At 42.5% G+C, this 23,405-nt stretch overlaps 1 long non-coding RNA gene across 2 annotated transcripts in view; it reads left to right on the top strand.

Annotated features, from left to right (window-relative positions):
• The first annotated feature begins 7,803 nt into the window (after positions 1-7,803).
• Positions 7,804-23,405, top strand: part of LOC123728994 (uncharacterized) — a 57,221-nt gene continuing 41,619 nt past the window's right edge. For both annotated transcript variants that reach the window (XR_006760701.2, XR_014381613.1), the window contains exon 1: positions 7,804-8,363. This is a non-coding gene — a long non-coding RNA (uncharacterized LOC123728994). The remainder of the gene's footprint in view (positions 8,364-23,405) is intronic.

Raw genomic sequence — 23,405 nt, forward strand, 5'->3', positions numbered from 1 at the left:
TTGCCTGTTTTTATTTTTTTTGTCTCTTGGAGTCACTTGAATGAGGTCTCACAAGATCTGTTTGCATTAACAGTTGATGACCACATGAATATACTCGTGGGGGGGAAAGGGGGTCCGAAGGCTGACTGTTAAAATGGACATGGATCTGCACTTAATGTGTATTCTCTTTGAAGTCTTAACAATTAAAAGACCAGTAGAATCACCTTTAATCAGGACTTTGACCTGGTAAAAGGCTGCAGCTATAAACCGATCTATCTGGAGTTGACCATACCACAAGTTGGTATGGACAGTCAGTTGTCAAATACAGTTCAGGGGAACCAACTTATAATTGAAGGCAATTGGGTCTTACAACTTATTTCTGTCTTAGATGAGTGAACCTAGCATGCACTGGAGATTTGATGTCCTAATTTACATAGTCCAGATGGCAGAAAACCAAGGCACATTGAAAAGGACCTGGTCTATGTCCTGTTCTCCACCCTTTTAGAATAACTTCCTGTTTATGGATTCAAAAGCACAGGAATGTTGTAAGCATTGGCTGGGAAAGAGACTACTAAGGGTATGGTGACTATGACGGAAGTGTAGCTGGAGCTTGAATCTCATGGCGGTGGGAAAGGGGATGAATGGACTTTTGTCCAATGAGAAAATACATACAACTGTGGGAAATAATGTATAGTTCTGATAATACCCTATTGTATCTGGTAGGAGTATGTTTTTTGGAAAATAAGGGTATGTCAGACTTCTGGGACTTGTTGGAAACATCCAAAATGATGGCTAAAACTTTAGGTACAGTAAAATCAGTGAAGAGAACGAGAAGTGGCTTTTTTTCTGATTTCTTGTGTTTCTGTGGATCAGAAAAAAAAGTGTGGATATCACTCATTATGCTTTGAGCTACGGAGCAGGGCACCTGTCAAATAAGTAATTTCTCGAGTGTCGGGGGATGTTGAGATTGCTCTATTAAAGAAAATTCCAGGAGTGGTCTATGTACATAGGATTGGCAGGAAGGAGAAGAGTTTGTCTGTTCTAGTGTTTTTTATGTGGAGTCTCTATTCAAGTGCGGCTGGGATATGTGTACTATCCTGTCAGCTTTTGTAAACCAGCCTTTACAATGTTCTTGATGTAAAATGTTTGGACATGTAAGAAGTGTCTGCAGAAGGGAGAAGGCGATGTGTGGGAAACATCACTATGAAGGAGATTTTGCATGTTTATTAGAAGACAAGGAGCAAACTGTGGCGAACATGAAGCGCAATCCTTGGATTGCCCGATTAGGGTGAACGAGACTGAGGTTGCCAAAATCAGGGCAGTTGAGAGTCTCCTATGCCAAGGCTTTCAAAAGGTACAGTATCTCTGAAGGTCCAGTAGTAATGAAGACCAGTAGGTCTACACTGGAGCCTTCACCGCATCCTGAGTATTACCAGCAGGACCCAGATATTTTTCATGTGAAAAAAGTGGACTTTGTGTCATTTATGGCAATGGTGATAAATGGAAGTGCATAAATTGAAAAGAAGTCAAGAAAGATCAACATTGTTTTTGCAGCTAAACTCTGGGATTAAAATATTTGATATCTGAGGAGCTACTGTCTCGTGCAGTCCCACCCGCTCAGGCCTCAGAGCCTGAGCAGGGTATTTGAGTTTTCCAATGACTGAAGGATCTGAAATGTATATATTTTGTGTGAATACATTTTTTTGTCGTTTGTGTGGATTAATGTAAATTTTCCCTTCCCATATGGAATTTCCTTTATTTTTGTAAATCTTTTCACCCCTGTCCAGTTAGTGGCGACATTACACATTTTGTGTGTAGTTTGCCATAAAACCCAAAGAAGAAGAAGCATTTGCTGGAGGGAGTTTACACCATTGAGTTCCACAGTATGAGCTATAATACCCATAAAACCTAGTGGTAAAACCAGGAAATGGTTCCTATCGTTTTTTCACCATTCATTTTTGTGTCGGGGATTTCAGAACTACTTCATATAAGGTCTGTGTTGGGGTACAAAATCTCTCGGACAAGGTAACTTTTATCAATATATTCACCTGTTAATATTAATGCCCATGATTTTGGAATGAGATGTTAGACGAGCAGGTGCCCCATACTCTTGGTCATGTAGTGTATATTGAAAAAACTCACCTTGTCCGAGAAAGAATTACACAGGTATCTAAATGTCACACCAGGGTAAGCCTACAAGAAACACAGACCATTACTGGATTTTACTGCTAGGTTTTATGGGTATTATGACATGCCCATGGGTGCCGGACTATTGTTAAATCCATGCAAGAATGTATGTATGTGCACACTTCAAAAGAAGGGTGGAGAATTGGGATGGAGCCCTCTTCATCATTGACTAAAGCCTTGAACCTACTGACCTCTGAAGTCTATCACAATACAAAACAGATGAAAACATTAAAATGTTATGCAAGATTTGATTCTGGGTTGCCAATATTATCTTCCACACATACCCTTGTTCTTGCAATCACTCACTCACTGGTCATAGTTTTATCTTCAGAAATAGCCACTTGAATCACAATTCATTTTTGATCATTTAAGTATACAACTAGTCACAAGATGCAGTTGATTACCTGGTATGGTGCAGATGACAGATATTTGCTGTAACTGATTCAATTGTGAAGCATCATAGGTGTCTGTTGAAATTGAAAGTGTAGCCTCGGGATTAGATTCCAGACATCCACAGCATTATTTTCATTCTTGCATTAATTTCTCTTTTCTATCCTCGTTTTTTTTTTTTATCACCAATGACCCAGTGATGTCAAGTCTGGTTATGCAGGGCTTACACTGGTCGGTTTTATGCTCAAAATCAAAACATTTGCTGAAACTGCATCAAAACCTCCATTGAAATCGTTGACATAAATCTATTCCTGACTCCAGTAACTGTTAATGGACAGGGTCAGCATAGGCCTTACTGCTTTGCCTAGCTTAAATTTGTTCCATTGAGACGATTTCATATTTTGCACACGTATTGGCTAAACATGTTGTGTGCTAAGCTCTGCACATTTGGGCGTGTCTACATAATTTGGAGCCCGCATCTCTTTAAATGACCGAAGTTAGCTAGCAAAAACAACCTGACAAATGGATCTCCTTCACTGCACCTGGATTTCACTGGATTTCCTCTGAAAACTTGGTACAATTCAGAAAGAGACCAACAGCTGCGCTTCCTGACCTTCATCAGAGGAAGGGACAGAGAATCATCTGATCGAATGCACCACACTCGGCCTGACAGACACAGCAACCTGGAGCAGACAGACGATCATAGATGAGAGGAATGTTTTAAAAAAAATTGGACAATATCAGTGTTGAAATGAAAGCCATGTTTGAAATGTAGCTGTGGATTTTACATCGGTCTATGGCTCTATGAGTTGAGCAGTGTGTCATTTTGTCAGATGATATGAAATATGTTGCCATCGGAGGATATCGCTTGTGTATCTTGGCTACGTTGGTATTTACATTTGGTGAAAATTGTTTGTTAATTTCTGTTAATAGCCTATGTTTCTCTGGATGTTGGAGGTATCTGTTGTATGGTGAACTAGGCCTTCGTAAAGGTTTAATTGTCAGTAAATCTGACTTTGATAATTGCCAGTGCCTACCCAGCCACAGACCTCACCTCACGTCATTGCAATGACCATAATGTGAGTTATCATTCCCATGTCCATTCCACTGTCCTTGTGTAACATAGGGAAACACATTTGTACATGAGACCTTGACAGGACACATTCACATGTCCTTTATCTGTCTGTAGTAACATGGTGCATCAGTAGCTATTTGCAAGGGGACTGTTTAATTTCACAATGATGCTGCTAACCCTATATCATAACCCATACCTTCCCTGGGTTGAGTGCTCTACACTGCATGGCAGACTGTTGCATACAAATGTGTTGTAATCATGAGGGTGTAACAGAGTATCTCACCTGTCACTCCCAATCAGGGGGAGGGGGGCATTGGGGAGGGGGGCATGTGGAGAACAGCAAATATAAGCAAAAGTGACTCCAGCCATTATCACCTTTTTGCTGCAGCTTCATTTCCCTCAGTCACAGGGGACTTAACATTCAACAAACACGTCATACAAGAATTTGATGCTACGCACCAGCTAAACACCGGGATTAAAACTCTAGTTTAGTTTCATGTCAAGTCAAACAGCAGTTACATAGCCAAAGCCATCTAATGCAGCCATAAAATCTAAATGTGTTAGTTGCGGACAAAGATTTGAAGATTTTAATTGCAGTTGCAGCAAAAGGCTTGTGTTTCTAGCTCCAACAGTAAAATAATACCAAGCAATACAAAACAATACACACATAATCCAAAAATTCTACAATAAAGAAATTAAGAAATATCAATACGAGCAATGTCAGATTCAAGCCATCTACTATGTATATGTATACAGTACCAGTCAAAAATCAAGGGTTTTTCTCTATTTTTACTATTTTGTACATTGTAGAATAATAGTGAACATCAGAACTATGAAATAACACATACGGAATCATGTAGTAACCGAAAAAGTGTTAAACAAATGAAAATATACTTTATATTTTTCAACGTAGCCACCCTTTGCCTTGATGACAGCTTTGCACACTTCTGGCATTCTCTCAACCAGCTTCATGAGGTAGTCACCTGGAATGCATTTCAATTAACAGGTGTGCCATGTTAAAAGTTAATTTGTGGAAGCATCCAGGGTCAACGTCCTGCTCAAGGGCACGTCGTTAGGTTTCCCACAATGCCAAAAACAGGGACCCAAACCCTCCAAGATCCCCCCCACAGTTCCCCAAGAGCTGTCCCTCAACCATCCGAGACCCCTCCCACAGACAAAGGAAAACAGGAAACAACGATGCAAAAAACAAAGGACATCAAGAACAACTAAAATCATAATAGCAAGGCCAACTGTAAATGTTTGAGTGCATGTCTGGCACTATTTACAGGTGTGTGTGTCTGTGTATGTGTGCATTTGAATGAGTGTGTGTATATGCATGTGTACAAACACCTGCACGGCATCAGCCTCAGGAAAACCGGCAATAGCTGTAAAAACATTACCCCTCAGTGTCATTCAAACTGACTTTTTATTATGTTTCATTTTGACTTTATTTTTTATAATTTTATCTTTGACCATCATTCTATCCCCCGCCCAGCAACTCCACTCCCACTTGTCTCCAATTCCATATCCCAACCCTCAGCCCGTCCCACCTATCTCTGCTGGCCACCCTCTTCGGATTTCTACACAACATTTCACGTCAACAGTGAAAAGGCGACTCCGGGATGCTGGCCTTCTAGGCAGAGTTGCAAAGAAAAAGCCATATTTCAGACTGGTCAATAAAAAGAAAAGATTAAGATGGGCAAAAGAACCCAGACACTGGATAGAGGAACTCTGCTTAGAAGGCCAGCATCCCGTAATCGCCTCTTCACTGTTGACGTTGAGACTGGTGTTTTGCAGGTACTATTTAATGAAGCTGTCAGTTTTCCTGGCACCACACGCCCAGGTCTCTGACTTCCTCCCTATAGGCTGTCTCATCGTTGTCGGTGATCAGGCCTTCCACTATTGTGTCATCGGCAAACTTAATGATGGTGTTGGAGTTGTGCCTGGCCGTGCAGTCATGAGTGAACAGGGAGTACAGGAGGGAACTGAGCACGCATCCCTGAGGGGCCCCTGTGTTGAGGATCAGCGTGGCGGATGTATTGTTATTTACCCTTACCACCTGGGGGCGACCCGTCAGGAAGTCCAGGATCCAGTTGCAGAGGGAGGTGTTTAGTCCCAGGGTCCTTAGCTTATTGATGAGCTTTGAGGGCACTACGGTGTTGAACTCTGAGCTGTAGTCAATGAATAGCATTCTCACATAGGTGTTCCTTTTGTCCAGGTGGGAAAGGGCAGTGTGGAGTACAATAGAGACTGCATCATCTGTGGATCTGTTGGGGTGGTATGCAAATTGGAGTGGGTCTAGGGTTTCTGGGATAATGGTGTTGATGTGAGCCATGACCAGCCTTTCAAAGCACTTCATGGCTACAGACGTGAGTGCTACAGGTCGGTAGTCATTTAAGCAGGTTACCTTAGTGTTCTTGGGCACAGGCACTATGGTGGTCTGCTTAAAACATGTTGGCATTACAGACTCGGACAGGGAGAGGTTGAAAATGTCAGTGAAGACACTTGCCAGTTGGTTAGCGCATGCTCGCAGTACACGTCCTGGTAATCCGTCTGGCTCTGCGGCCTTGTGAATGTTGACCTGTTTAAAGTTCTTACATCGGCTGCGGAGATCGTGATCACACAGTCTTCCAGAACAGCTGGTGCTCTCATGCACGTTTCAGTGTTATTTGCCTCAAAGCGAGCATAGAAGTAGTTTAGCTCGTCTGGTAGGCTCATGTCACTGGGCCGCTCCCAGCTGTGCTTCCCTTTGTAGTCTGTAATGGTTTGCAAGCCCTGCCACATCCGATGAGCGTCAGAGCTGGTGTAGTACGATTCGATCTTAGTCCTGTATTGATGCTTTGCCTGTTTGATGGTTCGTCGGAGGGCATAGTGGGATTTCTTATAAGCTTCTGGGTTAGAGTTCTGCTCCTTGAAAGCGACAGCTCTAACCTTTAGCTCAGTGCGGATGTTGTCTGTAACCCATGGCTTCTGGTTGGGATATGTATGTACGGTCACTGTTGGGACAACGTCATCGATGCACTTATTGATGAAGCCAATGACTGATGTGGTGTACTCCTCAATGCCATCGGAGGAATCCCGGAACATATTCCAGCCTATGCTAGCAAAACAGTCCTGTAGCTTAGCATCTGCTTCATCTGACCACTTTTTTATTGATCTTGTCACTGGTGCTTCCTGCTTTAATTTTAGCTTGTAATCAGGAAATAGGAGGATAGAATTATGGTCAGATTTGCCAAATGGAGGGCGAGGGAGAGCTTTGTATGCGTCTCTGTGTGTGGAGTAAAGGTAGTCTGGAGTTTTTTTCCTCTGGTTGCACATTTAACATGCTGATAGAATTTTGGTAAAACTGATTTAAGTTTCCCTGCATTAAAAGTCCCAGCTACTAGGAGCGCCGCCTCTGGGTGAGCGTTTTCTTGTTTGCCTATGGTGGGATACAGCTCATTCAATGCTGTCGTAGTGCCAGCCTCTGACTGTGGTGGTATGTAAACAGTTACAAAAAAAATACAGTCCGTACATTCAACTAAGGTAGATAACATATCACAGTCATAGCAAGATACAAATATAACCATTACTGAGAAAGTTATTGTAGTTGAAGTAGTCTGTTGGTTTATTGTGTTTGTTCGACAATTTTGAACATCATTGATGCCAGTGTTAAAGCTTTTGAAAAAGCGAACATAAGTGCAGGTGACTGATGGGAGCAATAATAAATATTCTATATTGAAATCTTTGATTGGCTCTTCTTCCCAATAATTATTGTGATATAATGCTTAATTGATAATGTATGTGCAGTTTAAATTTGGCCATATAATACGTAACCCAAAAATATGTATTTTAAATGTCCAGAAAATGTATTTTCACTTTTCATACAGATCCTAAAATTAACCTAACTGCAAGGTCTTGAAGATACGTATTTTTCTTACTGGATAGTGGCTATTTATTATTTAATGCATTTGCAGAAATAAGAATTGCACCTACAGTAGATGAATAGTGAACAGGATGGGAGACAGAGCTGGATTCAAGCGCAGGGCGCAGCAGGTGTTTATTGTAAAGGACCACATGAGGAGGCAGGTAGCTGGGTCCAGGGGCAGGCAGAAGGTCATACACAGGGGTCCAAAAAGGCAACGGTACAGGCAGGGAAAAGGCTAGTAACGTCGTCCAGGAGATCAGGCAATAGGTTGATAACAGGAAATCCGATAGGCTAAAGTACAGGCAGGGAATAGGCAAAAGGCGTCGTTAGTGAGGCAGGCAAAAACTATCACACACGGGAGGAATACAATTACGGGGGAAACCCAGAGCTCTGAATAGAAGTGTGTCACAAAACAAACAATACCTCACAATGAAGGGGTGCAGAAAAAAAACTGAACTTAATAGTGTGTGATAATGACATACAGGTGTGTGAACAGGTGATCTGGAGAGTGAGCTGCGTTCAGGGGATCGATGTGTTTGAGAATGTGAGTTGGACGTAGACGTTACGCGATGCCTTATTTATAGCACGAGCCCAATCAATCATGCGTGCTTTCACGTCGATATGCCTACGTGGAGGTGATATCATCATCATCATCATGAGGACTCCCTATCGTGACGTCACCCACTGTATCTGACTGTATGCAGCGCTCCATAGAGCGCATGGCTGCGAGCACATGGAAAGGAGGTCGAGATTTGTGTTTGAAAGACACGCACCTATCCGAAATGGAATATAAATCATAATGCACAAAACGGAGTCAGGGAAAGGGTAAGAGTGCTCTATACTATCTATCTCTGGTTTACATCATTTTGTCAATGTTTATGTTCAATCAAAATCCTTTCTGTGCATTTCATTCGGCTAACCTTATTCAACTACAGTTATTTTGCTTATGAAATTAAATCTGGGATATAATTTCTTCATGTTAAAACTTATTTGGTTATTCAGTGAACTTCCAGATATCATTTTATGGGTGTTTTTTAACATGATGCCAAATGTATCACTTATCATGGGCTGAATGTTTATTTCCCCTTAAATCAAATGGCTCAGCTATGAAACAGTTCTGTGGACAACAATAATACATCTAATTTGATCCCATATATAAAGATATTATTACGTTGAAAGCTTCTCTTTCAAATACTTTAACCTAGTGTAAATTCATTGTAGGATATACACTTCATTGTTTGCAATGTTTTTGTTGATGATAATGTTATTGAGTTGGTGTTATATTCTATTTGTTCTATGATCAGTTCCTTAAATCAAACACCTCCACCACTCCAACATTTATTAATATATGGATTTATTTTTCTAATTTCTTTTTGATATATGCCATATCATATGGTTGCTGCTGCATGTTTGTCATATTTGTGAATATTGATGCACTCAGTTGCATTGTTTCACTTCCTTTTTATGTTGCAAAACAACATATTTCAGAGGGTAGGCAGCCATGAGCAATCCATTGCCTGTCCGATATCAACTCAGAAGAATAAACAAAGGGGGACTATGTTTTATTATAGCAATTATATACTATAGTCAGCACATCATTATAGTTAAAGATGTCAAGGGTTAGATGAAATGGTGGCACCTTACTATCCAGTCGTCTTGTTGTAGTAAGCCATATTATACAGTATGGCATGTGCAGCGTTTAGGCTAGAATTGAAGTGATTGTACACTATATCACATTTTTCTTTCCGTCTTAATGTCTTTGAGCCAATCAGTTGCGTTGTGACAAGGTAGGGGTGGTATACAGAAAATAGCCCTATTTGGAAAAAGACCAAGTCCATATTGTGGCAAGAACAGCTCAAATAAGCAAAGAGAAACATGAAGCGCTATGATGAAACTGGCTCTTGTGAGGACCACCACAGGAAAGGAAGACCCAGAGTTACCTCTGCTGCAGAGGATAAGTTCGTTAGAGTTAACTGCACCTCAGATTGCAGCCCAAATAAATGCTTCACAGAGTTCAGGTAACAGACACATCTCAACAACGGTTCAGAGGAGATTGTGTGAGTCAGGCCCCCATGGTCGAATTGCTGCAAAGAAACCACTACTAAAGGACACCAATAAGAAAAAGAAACTTGCTTGGGCCAAGAAACATGAGCAATGGACATTAGACTGGTGGAAATCTGTCCTTTAGTCTGAGTCCAAATTTGAGGTTTTTGGATGATCTCCGCATGTGTGGTTCCCACCGTGAAGCATGGATGAGGAGGTGTGGGGGTGCTTTGCTGGTGACGCTGTAGGTGATTAAAAAATATAAATGTTTTGTATTTTTTATATTGAAGGCACACTTAACCAGCATGGCATAGCAGTCAGACGTCCTCGTCTTGTCGGGTCCCGTGTGTGTGTGTGTGTGTGTGTGTGTGTGTGTGTGTGTGTGTGTGTGTGTGTGTGTGTGTGTGTGTGTGTGTGTGTGTGTGTGTGTGTGTGTGTGTGTGTGTGTGTGTGTGTGTGTGTGTGTGTGTATGTATGTGTGTGTATATATATATATATATATATATATATATATATATATATATATATTTCTTCGCATATCTTTTTATATTTTTTTCTAAAAACTCAACTTCAAAACACTCTCCTGCAACCCGCCTCACCAATTGTTTTAAAAATAAAAAAGTATTATTCACCTCAAATCTGAAATCCACAACAGAAGCTAGCCAGAAGTTGGCTAACGTTAGAAGTCAGCTAACCACGGTTGGCGGTTATCAGCTATCCTTTAGCTCGAAAAGCTGTCACCAGTTTTGTACAACGCGACTCAGACCAGAGCATACCGGACCTATTTTCTCTCCATATCCCCGGATTTCTACCGCAAGCTCTGGACATTTACATCTGGATCTTGCAGCTAGCTAGCTGCTATCCGAGTGACTATTGGCTAAGGTCGGTCCCGGAGCAAACATCAATTATTCCGGAGCTAGCCAGCTGAAGAGTTCAACCTATCCGGACCCGTTTTACTGCTGATGCGGAGCCCCACCGGGCCTTCACGACTGGACTACCGACGTTATCTGCCCGAGGGAGTTATCCAACTGGCCCCTCTGTCGCGACGTAACCTGAACGCCCATCTGCGGCCCGCTAATCGTTAGCTGTCTTATCGGCTGCTATCTGAATAGGTCTATCGGACAATTTTCTTGGGCCACTATAACTATAACTATTTTGCCAATTGGATTGGTCCCCTCTACCACACGGAACCCCACTAATCTACCGACGGAAACGCACGAGGTGGCTAAAAACAGACCATCTTCTGCCAGCTTGCTACCCATGGCCCGGCTAGCTGTCTGAATCGCCGTAACCCCAACCAACCTCACTACTCATTATGATCACTCGGCTAAGCATGCCTCTCCTTAATGTCAATATGCCTTGTCCACTGCTGTTCTGGTTAGTGTTTATTGGCTTATTTCACAGTAGAGTCTCTAGCCCTGCTCATTATACCTTATCCAACCTTTCAGTTCCACCACCCACACATGCGATGACATCACCTGGTTTCAATGATGTTTCTAGAGACAATATCTCTCTCATCATCACTCAATGCCTAGGTTTACCTCCACTGTATTCACATCCTACAATGCCTTTGTCTGTACATTATACTTTGAAGCTATTTTATCGCCCCCAGGAACCTGCTCCTTTAACTCTCTGTTCCGGACGTCCTAGACAACCAATTCTCATAGCTTTTAGCCGTACCCTTATCCCACTCCTCCTCTGTTCCTCTGGCGATGTAGAGGTGAATCCAGGCCCTGCAGTGCCTAGCTCCACTCTGATTTCCCCAGGCGCTCTCTTTTGATGACTTCTGTAGCCGTAATAGCCTTGGTTTCATGCATGTTAACATTAGAAGCCTCCTACCTAAGTTTGTTTTATTCACTGCTTTCACACACTCTGCCAACCCGGATGTCCTAGCCGTGTCTGAATCCTGGCTTAGGAAGACCACCAAAACTCTTAAATCTCCATCCCTAACTACAACATTTTCAGACAAGATAGAATGGCCAAAGGGGGCAGTGTTGCAATCTACTGCAGAGAGAGCCTGCAGAGTTCTGTCCTACTATCCAGGTCTGTACCCAAACAATTTGAACTTCTACTTTTAAAAATCCACCTCTCTAAAAACAAGTCTCTCACCGTTGCCGCCTGCTATAGACCACCCTCTGCCCCCAGCTGTGCTCTGGACACCATATGTGAACTGATTGCCCCCCATCTATCTTCAGAGCTCGTGCTGCTAGGTGACCTAAACTGGGACATGCTTAACACCCCAGCCATCCTACAATCTAAGCTTGATGCCCTCAATCTCACACAAATTATCAATGAACCTGCCAGGTACCACCCCAAAGCCGTAAAACACGGGCACCCTCACAGATATCATCCTAACCAACTTGCCCTCTAAATATACCTCTGCTCTTTTCAACCAAGATCTCAGCGATCACTGCCTCATTGCCTGCATCCGTAAGGGGTCTACGGTCAAACGACCTCCACTCATCACTGTCAAACGCTCCCTGAAACATTTCAGCGAGCAAGCCTTTCTAATCGACCTGGCCCTGGTATCCTGGAAGGATATTGACCTCATCCCGTCAGTAGAGAATGCCTGGTTATTTAAAAAAAATGCCTTCCTCACCATCTTAAATAAGCATGCCCCATTCAAGAAATTTAGAACCAGGAACAGATATAGCCCTTGGTTCTCCCAAGACCTGACTGCCCTTAACCAACACAAAAACATCCTATGGCGTTCTGCATTAGCATTGAACAGCCCCCGTGATATGCAACTTTTCAGGGAAGTAAGAAACCAATATACACAGGCAGTTAGAAAAGCTAAATCTAGCTTTTTCAAGCAGAAATTTGCTTCCTGCAACACAAACTCAAAAAAGTTCTGGGACACTGTAAAGTCCATGGAGAATAAGAACACCTCCTCCCAGCTGCCCACTGCACTGAGGATAGGAAACTCTGTCACCTCTGATAAATCCACTATAATTGAGAATTTCAATAAGCATTTTTCTACGACTAGCCATGCTTTTCACCTGGCTACCCCTACCGCGGTCAACAGCACTGCACCCCCCCACAGCTACTCGCCCAAGCCTTCCTCATTTCTCCTTCTCCCAAATCCAGACAGCTGATGTTCTGAAAGAGCTGCAAAATCTGGACCCCTACAAGTCAGCCGGGCGAGACAATCTGGACCCTTTCTTTCTAAAATTATCTGCCGAAATTGTTGCAACCCCTATTACTAGCCTGTTCAACCACTCTTTCGTGTCTTCTGAGATTCCCAAAGATTGGAAAGCAGCTGCGGTCATCCTCCTCTTCAAAGGGGGGACACTCTTGACCCAAACTGCTACAGACCTATATCTATCCTACCCTGCCTTCGAAAGCCAAGTCAACAAACAGATTACCGACCATTTCGAATCCCACCGCACTTTCTCCGCTATGCAATCTGGTTTCAGAGCTGGTCATGGGTGCACCTCAGCCACGCTCAAGGTCCTAAACGATATCTTAACCACCATCGATAAGAAACAATACTGTGCAGCCGTATTCATTGACCTGGCCAAGGCTTTCGACTCTGTCAATCACCACATCCTCATCGGCAGACTCAATAGTCTTGGTTTCTCAAATGATTGCCTCACCTGGTTCACCAACTACTTCTCTGATAGAGTTCAATGTGTCAAATCGGAGGGCCTGTTGTCCGGGCCTCTGGCAGTCTCTTTGGGGGTGCCACAGGGTTCAATTCTTGGGCCGACTCTCTTCTCTGTATACATCAATGATGTCGCTCTTGCTGCTGGTGAGTCTCTGATCCACCTCTACGCAGACGACACCATTCTGTATACTTCTGGCCCTTCTTTGGACACTGTGTTAACAACCCTCCAGGCGAGCTTCAATGCCATACAACTCTCCTTCCGTGGCCTCCAACTGCTCTTAAATACAAGTAAAACTAAATGCATGCTCTTCAACTGATCGCTGCCTGCACCTGCCCGCCCGTCCAGCATCACTACTCTGGACGGTTCTGACTTAGAATATGTGGACAACAACAAATACCTAGGTGTCTGGTTAGACTGTAAAGTCTCTTTCTAGACTCACATCAAACATCTCCAATCCAAAGTTAAATCTAGAATTGGCTTCCTATTTCGCAACAAAGCATCCTTCACTCATGCTGCCAAACATACCATCCTACCGATCCCCGACTTTCGGCGATGTCATTTACAAAATAGCCTCCAATACCCTACTCAATAAATTGTATGCAGTCTATCACAGTCTCATCCGCTTTGTCACCAAAGCCCCATATACTACCCACCACTGCGACCTGTACGCTCTCGTTGGCTGGCCCTCGCTTCATACTCGCCGCCAAACCCACTGGCTCCAGGTCATCTACAAGACCCTGCTAGGTAAAATCCCCCCCTTATCTCAGCTCACTGGTCACCATAGCAGCACCCACCTGCAGCACGCGCTCCAGCAGGTATATCTCACTGGTCACCCCCAAAGCCAATTCCTCCTTTGGCCGCCTCTCCTTCCAGTTCTCTGCTGGCAACGACTGGAACGAACTACAAAAATCTCTGAAACTGCAAACACTTATCTCCCTCACTAGCTTTAAGCACCAGCTGTCAGAGCAGCTCACAGATTACTGCACCTGTATATAGCCCATCTATAATTTAGCCCATACAACTACCTCTTCCCCTACTGTATTTATTTATTTTGCTCCTTTGCACCCCATTATTTCTACTTTGCACTTTCTTCCACTGCAAACCTACCATTCCAGTGTTTTACTTGCTATATTGTATGTACTTCGCCAGCATGGCCTTTTTTGCCTTGACCTCCCTTATCTCACCTCATTTGCTCACATTGTGTATATAGATTTATTTTTCTACTGTATTATTGACTGTATGTTTGTTTTACTCCACGTGTAACTCTGTGTTGTTGTATGTGTCAAACTGCTTTGCAGTTTGTAACTTGTTCTCTACTTGCCTACCTGGTTAAATAAAGGTGAAAAAAAATTATAATAATAATAATTCTGCAGCGATACGCCACCTCATCTGGTTTGAGCTTAGTGTTTTTCAACAGGACAATAACCCAAAACGCACCTCCAGGCTGTGTAAAGGCAATTTGACCAAGGAGAGTGATGGAATGCTGCATCAGATGACCTGGCCTCCACAATCACTCGACCTCAACCCAATTGAGATGATTTGGGATGAGTTTGACTGCAGAGTGAAGGAAAAGCATCCAACAAGTCTCAGCATATGTGGGAACTCTGTCAAGACTTTTGGAAAAGCATTCCTCATGAAGCTGGTTGAGAGAATGCCAAGAGTGTGCAAAGCTGTCAGAGGCAAAGGGTAGCTACTTTGTTCAACATTTTTTCTTTTCTTTTCGTTACTACATGATTCCATATGTATTATTTCATAGTTTTGATGTCTATACAATTATTCTAGAATGTAGAAAATAGTAAAAATAAAGAAACCCTTGAATGAGTAGGTGTGACCAAACTTTTGACTGGCACTGTAGGTAAGGGTGCACAACACAGGATGAGTTGTTACGTAATAGTCTGGGGTTAAACCAGTGCACAGCCTCCGTGTGAAAGCAGGACTACACAGGGGACCGTCTGACATTATGTATTACAGTCTGTAAGAATGTGTGTCTTTGCATTAGATTAAGGAGCTGAAGTAGATTAAGCGCATATTAATCCTACCCTTATAGAAAACAACATGATTTATGTTTTGCCATTTGGAAAATCACAACCTTTTCATATGTGAAACCATGTGGTTTTGGAGTACTTCACATGTGATGCTATTTCACATGTGGATTTTCACGTGATCACATAACCTTTTATATGTGGATAAACATTTTTACATGATGCCTTGCAAACAAATGTGTCAATAGGATGTCCCCAGAATGTCACGAAATAGCCACACTGTTTCAATTTACAGTTGAAGTTGGAAGTTTACATACACATTAGCCAAATACATTTAAACTCAGTTTTTCACAATTCCTGACATTTAATCAGAGTAAAAATTCCCTGTCTTAGGTCAGTTAGGATCACCACTTTATTTTAAGAATGTGAAATGTCAGAATAATAGTAGAGTGATTTTATTTCAGCTTTTATTTCTTTCATCACATTCCCAGTGGGTCAGAAGTTTACATACACTCAATTAGTATTTGGTAACATTGCCTTTAAATTGTTTAACTTGGGTCAAACGTTTTTGGTAGCCTTCCACACGCTTCCCACAATAAGTTGGGTGAATTTTGGCCCATTCCTCCTCACAGAGCTGGTGTAACTGAGTCAGGTTTGTAGGCCTCCTTGCTCGCACATGCTTTTTCAGTTCTGCCCACAAATGTTCTATAGGATTGAGGTCAGGGTTTTGTGATGGCCACTCCAATACCTTGACTTTGTTGTCCTTAAGCCATTTTGCCACAACTTTGGAAGTATGCTTGGGGTCATTGTCCATTTGGAAGACCCATTTGTGACTAAGCTTTAACTTCCTGACTGATGTCTTGAGATGTTGCTTCAATATATCCACATCATTTTCCTACCTCATGATGCCATCTCTTTTGAAGTGCACCAGTCCCTCTTTCAGCAAAGCACCCCCACAACATGATGCTGCCACCCCCGTGCTTCACATTTGGCATGGTGTTCTTCGGCTTACAAGCCTCCCCCTTTTTCCTCCAAACATAACGATGGTCATTATGGCTAAACAGCTCTATTTTTGTTTCATCAGACCAGAGGACATTTCTCCAAAAAGTACAATCTTTGTCCCCATGTGCAGTTGCAAACCGTAGTCTGGCTTTTTTATGGCGGTTTTGTAGCAGTGGCTTCTTCCTTGTTGAGCGGCCTTTCAGGTTATGTCGATATAGGACTTGTTTTACTGTGAATATAGATACTTTTGTACCCATTTCCTCCAACATCTTCACAAGGTCCTTTGTTATTCTGGGATTGATTTGCACTTTTCGCACCAAAGTACGTTCATCTCTAGGAGACAGAACGTGTCTCCTTCTTGAGCGCTATGACAGCTGCGTGGTCCCATGGTGTTTATACTTGCGTACTATTGTTTGTACAGATGAACGTGGTACTTTCAGGTGTTTGGACATTGCTCCCAAGGATGAACCAGACTTGTGGAGGTCTACCATTATTTTAGGTCGTTGTTCATATGTGAAATCATGTGTTCATATCAGTGGATGAGGGAGGCCAGATTTTATTTTTATTTTTTTTACGAGCATGGCCTCATTTCTATTACAGCATATTGGATGACTGTCATTCATATTCCATTCACCCAGCTCAATGTAACATCGATAGGTTTCGCCTACTACATTATACTCACATTTTCCCTATACCCATCATGAGGTTGCTACGACCTAGTCTATGAATGACAGTTTACAACGTAAATGCACAGGCCAAGATACATTTTAGTTGGTGACAGAAATTGACACATTAAATACCGCCTTGCATAATCTTGCCTGCATCTAGCTGATCATTAGTCCAACAGTTGCAAACGAGAGTTTCTATTGGAAAAATTCAGGTATGTTTATCCCCGTTCCGTTGGCTTCCGTTTTAAGAAACGTTTTAATAGAATCGACGGAATGAATACAACCCTGATCACACGCAAACACAGCCCAGCTAGCACAGTGGATCTAGGCTGATTCCGGCTGAGAGTCAGACTCGGCCGACTTAATGTGGCCCAAGTCTGGGCCGTCTTCGGCAGTATTACTTATGCCTAGGATGCGGGGATTGATCTCGAGCCAATTCCGGTGTGAGTTATCTGGCCCAATTGTATTACTGGGGCTCTGGCCAATTGGGGCAGCTTTATATAATTAACATTTCAGTAATTCTTTTTCCAGAGTTCTTTTTTGAGTTTTTACCAAAAAGTTATATTTTGGTTTCATCTGACCATATGACATTCTCCCAATCCTCTTCTGGATCATCCAAATGCTCTCTAGCAAACTTCAGACGGGCCTGGACATGTACTGGCTTAAGCAGGGGGACACGTCTGGCACTGCAGGATTTGAGTCCCTGGCGGCGTAGTGTGTTACTGATGGTAGGCTTTGTTACTTTGGTCCCAGCACTCTGCAGGTCATTCACTAGGTCCCCCGTGTGGTTCTGAGATTTTTGCTCACCGTTCTTGTGATCATTTTGACCCCACGGGGTGAGATCTTGCGTGGAGCCCCAGATCGAGGGAGATTATCAGTGGTCTTGTATGCCTTCCATTTCCTAATAATTGCTCCCACAGTTGATTTCTTCAAACCAAGCTGCTTACCTATTGCAGATTCAGTCTTCCCAGCCTGGTGCAAGTCTACAATTTTGTTTCTGGTGTCCTTTGACAGCTCTTTGGTCTTGGCCATAGTGGAGTTTGGAGTGTGACTGTTTGAGGTTGTGGATAGGTGTCTTTTATACTGATAACAAGTTCAAACAGGTGCCATTAATACAGGTAACGAGTGGAGGACAGAGGAGCCTCTTAAAGAAGAAGTTACAGGTCTGTGAGAGCCAGAAATCTTGCTTGTTTGTAGGTGACCAAATACTTATTTTCCACCATCATTTGCAAATAAATTCATAACAAATCCTACAATGTGATTTTCTGGATTTCTTTTTCTCATTTTGTCTGTCATAGTTGACGTGTACCTATGATGAAAATTACAGGCCTCTCTCATCTTTTTAAGTGGGAGAACTTGCACAATTGGTGGCTGACTAAATACTTTTTGCCCCACTGTATTTCAAGGCCGACTTTCAAACTCAGTCCCTCTTTGCTTGACATCATGGGAAAATCTAAAGAAATCAGTTAAGACCTCAGAAAAAAAATGTAGATCTCCACAAGTCTGGTTCATCCTTAGGAGCGATTTCCAGATGCCTGAAGGTAGCACGTTCATCTGTACAAACAATAGTACGCAAGTATAAACACCATGGGACCACGCAGCCGTCATACCGCTCAGGAAGGTGTCCTAGAGATTAACTTACTTTGGTGCAAAAAAGTGCAAATCAATCTCAGAACAACAGCAAAGGACCTTGTGAAGATGCTGGAGGAAACCGGTACAAAAGTATCTATATTCACAGTAAAACAAGTCCTATATCGACATAACCTGAAAGGCCGCTCAACAAGGAAGAAGCCAAAACTGCCATAAAAAAGCCAGACTACGGTTTGCAACTGCACATGGAGACAAAGATAGTACTTTTTGGAGAAATGCCCTCTGGTCTGATGAAACAAATAGAGCTGTTTGGCCATAATGACCATCGTTATGTTTGGAGGAAAAAGGGGGAGGCTTGTAAGCTGAGGAACACCATCCCAACCGTGAAGCACGGGGGTGGCAGCATCATGTTGTGGGGGTGCTTTGCTGCAGGAGGGACTGGTGCACTTCACAAAATAGATGGCATCATGAGGTAGGAACATTTTGTGAATATATTGAAGCAACATCTCAAGACATCAGTCAGGAAGTTAAAGCTTGGTTGCAAATGGGTCTTCCAAATGGACGATGACCCCAAGCATACTTCCAAAGTTGTGGCAAAATGGCTTAAGGACAACAAAGTCAAGGTATTGGAGTGGCCATCACAAAGCCCTGACCTCAATCCTATAGAAAATGTGTGGGCAGAACTGAAAAAGCAGGTGCGAGCAAGGAGGCCTACAAATCTGACTCAGTTACACCTGCTCTGTGAGGAGGAATGGGCCAACATTCACCCAACTTATTGTGGGAAGCTTGTGGAAGGCTACCGAAAACATTTGACCCAAGTTAAACAATTTAAAGCCAAAGCTACCAAATACTAATTGAGTGTATGTAAACTTCTGACCCACTGGGAATGTGATGAAAGAAATAAAAGCTGAAATAAATCACACTCTCTACTATTATTCTGACATTTCACATTCTTAATATAATGTGGTGATCCTAACTGACGTAAGACAGGGAATTTTTACTAGGATTAAATGTCAGGAATTGTGAAACTGAGTTCAAATGTATTTGGCTAAGGTGTATGTAAACTTCCGACATCAACTGTATAAAGTGTATAATAGTAATATTTTGAATGACTAAATAATTTATTTAAATTTGCATCGGGCTGCTTCTCGGGGGATTCTGTTAAGATACCGGCCAAGTCGGCTGAATTCCGGTAGACGGAAACGCCCGACGTACTTGGGCCGATTCTGGGCAGTCATTCATTTTGATTCCGGGCTGAGTCCGACACCCGATTCTGGGCCGATTCAATCAGTTCCGGGGGCTGCTTCTGGGCCGATTCCTCATTGCTAGCTGGGAGTTCACTTTCATATAGGGGTGGGCCAAGTGCTCAGACAAAACGAGTATGGATATGTGCAGTTTTCTGGATACGATTATGATCCAAGCATTTTTTTGTAGTTATCCGTCATCTGAACAAAAGTTACTGTTTCTTTCGGGTACCAGCAAGGATCTTTCTTATATCAGTCAGTCAGTTTTTAAATCATACTATATGGTCTTTGAGTCAGTAATGTGCAGTCTAAATAACTCAAGTGACTAGTTTGCCTGTCGGTAAAGAGAAGAGCGGGCTGTACATTGATCCTGCTGCTCTGACTGGATAGAGTGAAGCTGTATTTCTCCGTCCACTCACTTCATAATTTCATTCGATCACTTTTCTCTCGTGTTTTCGGTCTGATCATTTAGATTGTTGCTGCCTGCTACTATGATAAATAACATTGCGAGGACGTTTGACATCAAGCTATCAATGTGTATAATCTTTAACAAGTGGTGCAAGGCTAGGGAAAAAATATGAAAACTTTGCTGCCCGCTGCAAGCTGAGAACACAAACACACACACACACACCACAGCACGCTGCAGCTTTTTTACAGCTTTTTGCAGTGACATGCTGACAAGAGCGTGCGTGCCCGCCCGCATGCGCCATCACGCACATGTTGATTTTGTCCATCCACAGATGCAATCAAGACACGCAGGTTGAACTATCAAAATGAACTCTGAACCAGCTATATTAATTTGGGTACCGATCAAAAAGCATTAAACATTCATGGCAATTTAGCTGGCTATCTAGCTGTTGCGAACTAATTTGTCTTGGAATATAAACATTGGGTTGTTTATTTGACATGTAATACACAAGGTCCTCTACTCCAACAATTAATCCACAGATAAAAGGGTAAACCGATTTAGTTTCTAGTAATCTCTCCTCTTTCGGTTGTCGTCTTCTTTGGACTTTTTATTTTGCGGTTGGCAACCAACTTTAAGGTGCATTACCACCACCAACTGGACTGGAGTGTGGACCTCAGTTCCTCTTTCAATCACCCGCGTGGGTATATGCTCCTAAAAACCAATCAGGAGATGGGAGAGGCCGGACTTGCAGCGCATCAAGCGTCACAAATAAAACCAAGTTCTATTTTGGCGCCTGTCTACGCAGACGCTCATTGACTCGCGTGAGCAGTTTGGATGCAATGATTGATTTAACACGTATGTGTACATTTATTTAGCAACGCTCGCACATATTACGTGAGAGGTGTGGTCAGCATGTGAGAATGTGCAGGGAGGTATTTTGCCAACATCTATTTAGGCCAGCCTTTCTTAAAGTATGGGTCACAACCCACTCCTCTTAATGGTGGGTCACAACGTGTCAGAGTAAATGCATTAGTGCGCTCTTTGCTTAGCAGCGTCTCTGCTCAGTTTGGCTCCTGCGGGCAAGTGGGAGGGAGATGTCCGTATGCGTCGTGGTTCACCAGGTCTTTTTTTTCTAGTTTTCTTGAAGATCACTCAGTGACCCAAACGCTGCAGCGCTGTCGTTCAGCAGCAGATGATGCGCTGTCAGCCACTGATTTTTGTCATTCCCACTCACCTCTGTCATCAGTGGACTCAAGCTAGCCACAAGGTCTGACTGAGCTCAATCGTCATGAAATGCAAGTACAGCGATGAGTTTTCTCTGTTGGTTTCATACAAACTTTGAGAAATAACGAGGAGCGCCCACAATGTGTTTTGTGCTGGGAAGTACTTAGTAATGAGTCTCTCAAAACGAACAAATGAAAGCGCCCTGACCAAACATCCACAGCATGACGATATACCCAGGGAGTTCTTTCAGAACAGGGCAGAATGAAAACAAGTCTAGGTTGGAACTGTTGCTGTTAAAATACAAGTAATCATTTTTATTCTGAACTGGAATAAACTGATTAAAGCAAAATGCTTTTTGAGGCAAACACACTTACAGTTCTGGGTTGCTCATCTGCATCAGGAAGCTGTCTCCTGCCTGACTGAGAAAGCAGATGTTCTGATCCAGTTTGGCCCCACATACCTATGCAAGTCAGGGTTCTTAACTATGGCATACTTAAAAAAAAACAAGTACAGAAACCGACTCAATGCTGGGCATGACCTCAGGGTTGCACTGTCAAAAATGGTTGAAAACTTTACCTGCCTTATTAGGTGTGTGTGTGTGTTTTCTGGTCTATATCTGTGTGATGTGATCAATCGATATATTCCAGTTAAGTTTAACAGCAACAGTTCCAACCTATACTTTTTTTTCAACAATACTTTCTACAGTAAGATGTACAATAGGCCTGATCCTTTTTCATCTGTACTGTTACTTAGTGCAACCCTATCAAAAACTGTGTGTCTTCTTCTGTTATACATCTGTGTGATATGATCAATCAGTTTATTCCAGTAAAGAATGAAAATGATTTATTGTATTTTAACAAACTGTTCCAACCCAGACAGATACTGTATATACGAGTGTTTTAAATGGGGTAAAATAAACATGAATTGCTTTGTACTATATAAGGGTATTTCATTTCATTGTTATTTGTTTTTGTCTATATTGCATTTGTTTTAGAAATAAGGGCAATAAAATGTACAGATATTTACATATACTGTAGTTGCATGTTTTCATAAGCTTGGGTCTCAGGAAAACACTGAATTTCTCATTTGGGTCCCAGGCTGAACATGTTTAAGAAGCCCTGATTTAGGCATATTAAAACACTTCAGTGGTTTCCGATCACTAGTATCATCCGATCCGACTATCAACTGAATTTACAGATACGAATACTAGTATGGCCATGTCTGCACACCCCTACTTTCATAGCAACCACATACAAACAGCATGAGCCCTTTGATCTACGCTCTCTCCTCTCACGTTTTCCCTTCGCTTGTGGACAGTGCACAACACATCAGCTGTCTGTGACCAGGTGAAAAAACCTTTCCAAGCCAAACCTTCATATCATATACACAGCCTACATCAGTTGTCCCCTATTAGCTAACGTCTAGTAAACCTGCTACAATCATGCAGTACAGTTAGCTAGCAGGTACACCAGCGGGCCCCGTGGCAATAAATTAATAAAACCTAAAGCTTACCTTGACTTGGAAGTGTTCCAGTATTGGATAGTCATAGCCAGCTAGGTAACATAGCATCCCTCTGACTATCACCCTGTAGCACTCACTTCTGTCATCATGAAGTGCTTTGAGAGGCTAGTTAAGGATCATATCACCTCTACCTTACCTGACACCCTAGACCCACTTCACATACCGCCCCAATAGATCCACAGACCACACAATCGCCATCGCATTACACACTGCCCTATTCTATTTGGACAAGAGGAATGCCTATGTAAGAATGCTGTTTATTGACTGTAGCTCAGCCTAAGGCACTGCATCTCAGTGCAAGAGGCATCACTATAGTCCCTGGTTCGAATCCAGGCTGTATCGCATCCAGCTGTGATTGGGAGTCCCATAGGGCAGTGCACAATTGTCCCAGTGTCGTCCGGGTTTGGTTGGGGTAGTCCGTCATTGTAAATAAGAATTTGTTCTTAACTGACTTGCCTGGTTACATAAATAAAAAATTTAAAAAATGTAATCTGAAGGTTGCACTATTTTTTATGAAATTCACGGAGTAGGATGGTTCTCCTCTGAGGAGCCTTCACTGGTTCGCATGTATTTAAT

The sequence above is a fragment of the Salmo salar genome, chromosome 19, assembly GCF_965601325.2.
Source record: "Salmo salar chromosome 19, fSalSal1, whole genome shotgun sequence".
NCBI lineage: Eukaryota > Metazoa > Chordata > Actinopteri > Salmoniformes > Salmonidae > Salmo > Salmo salar.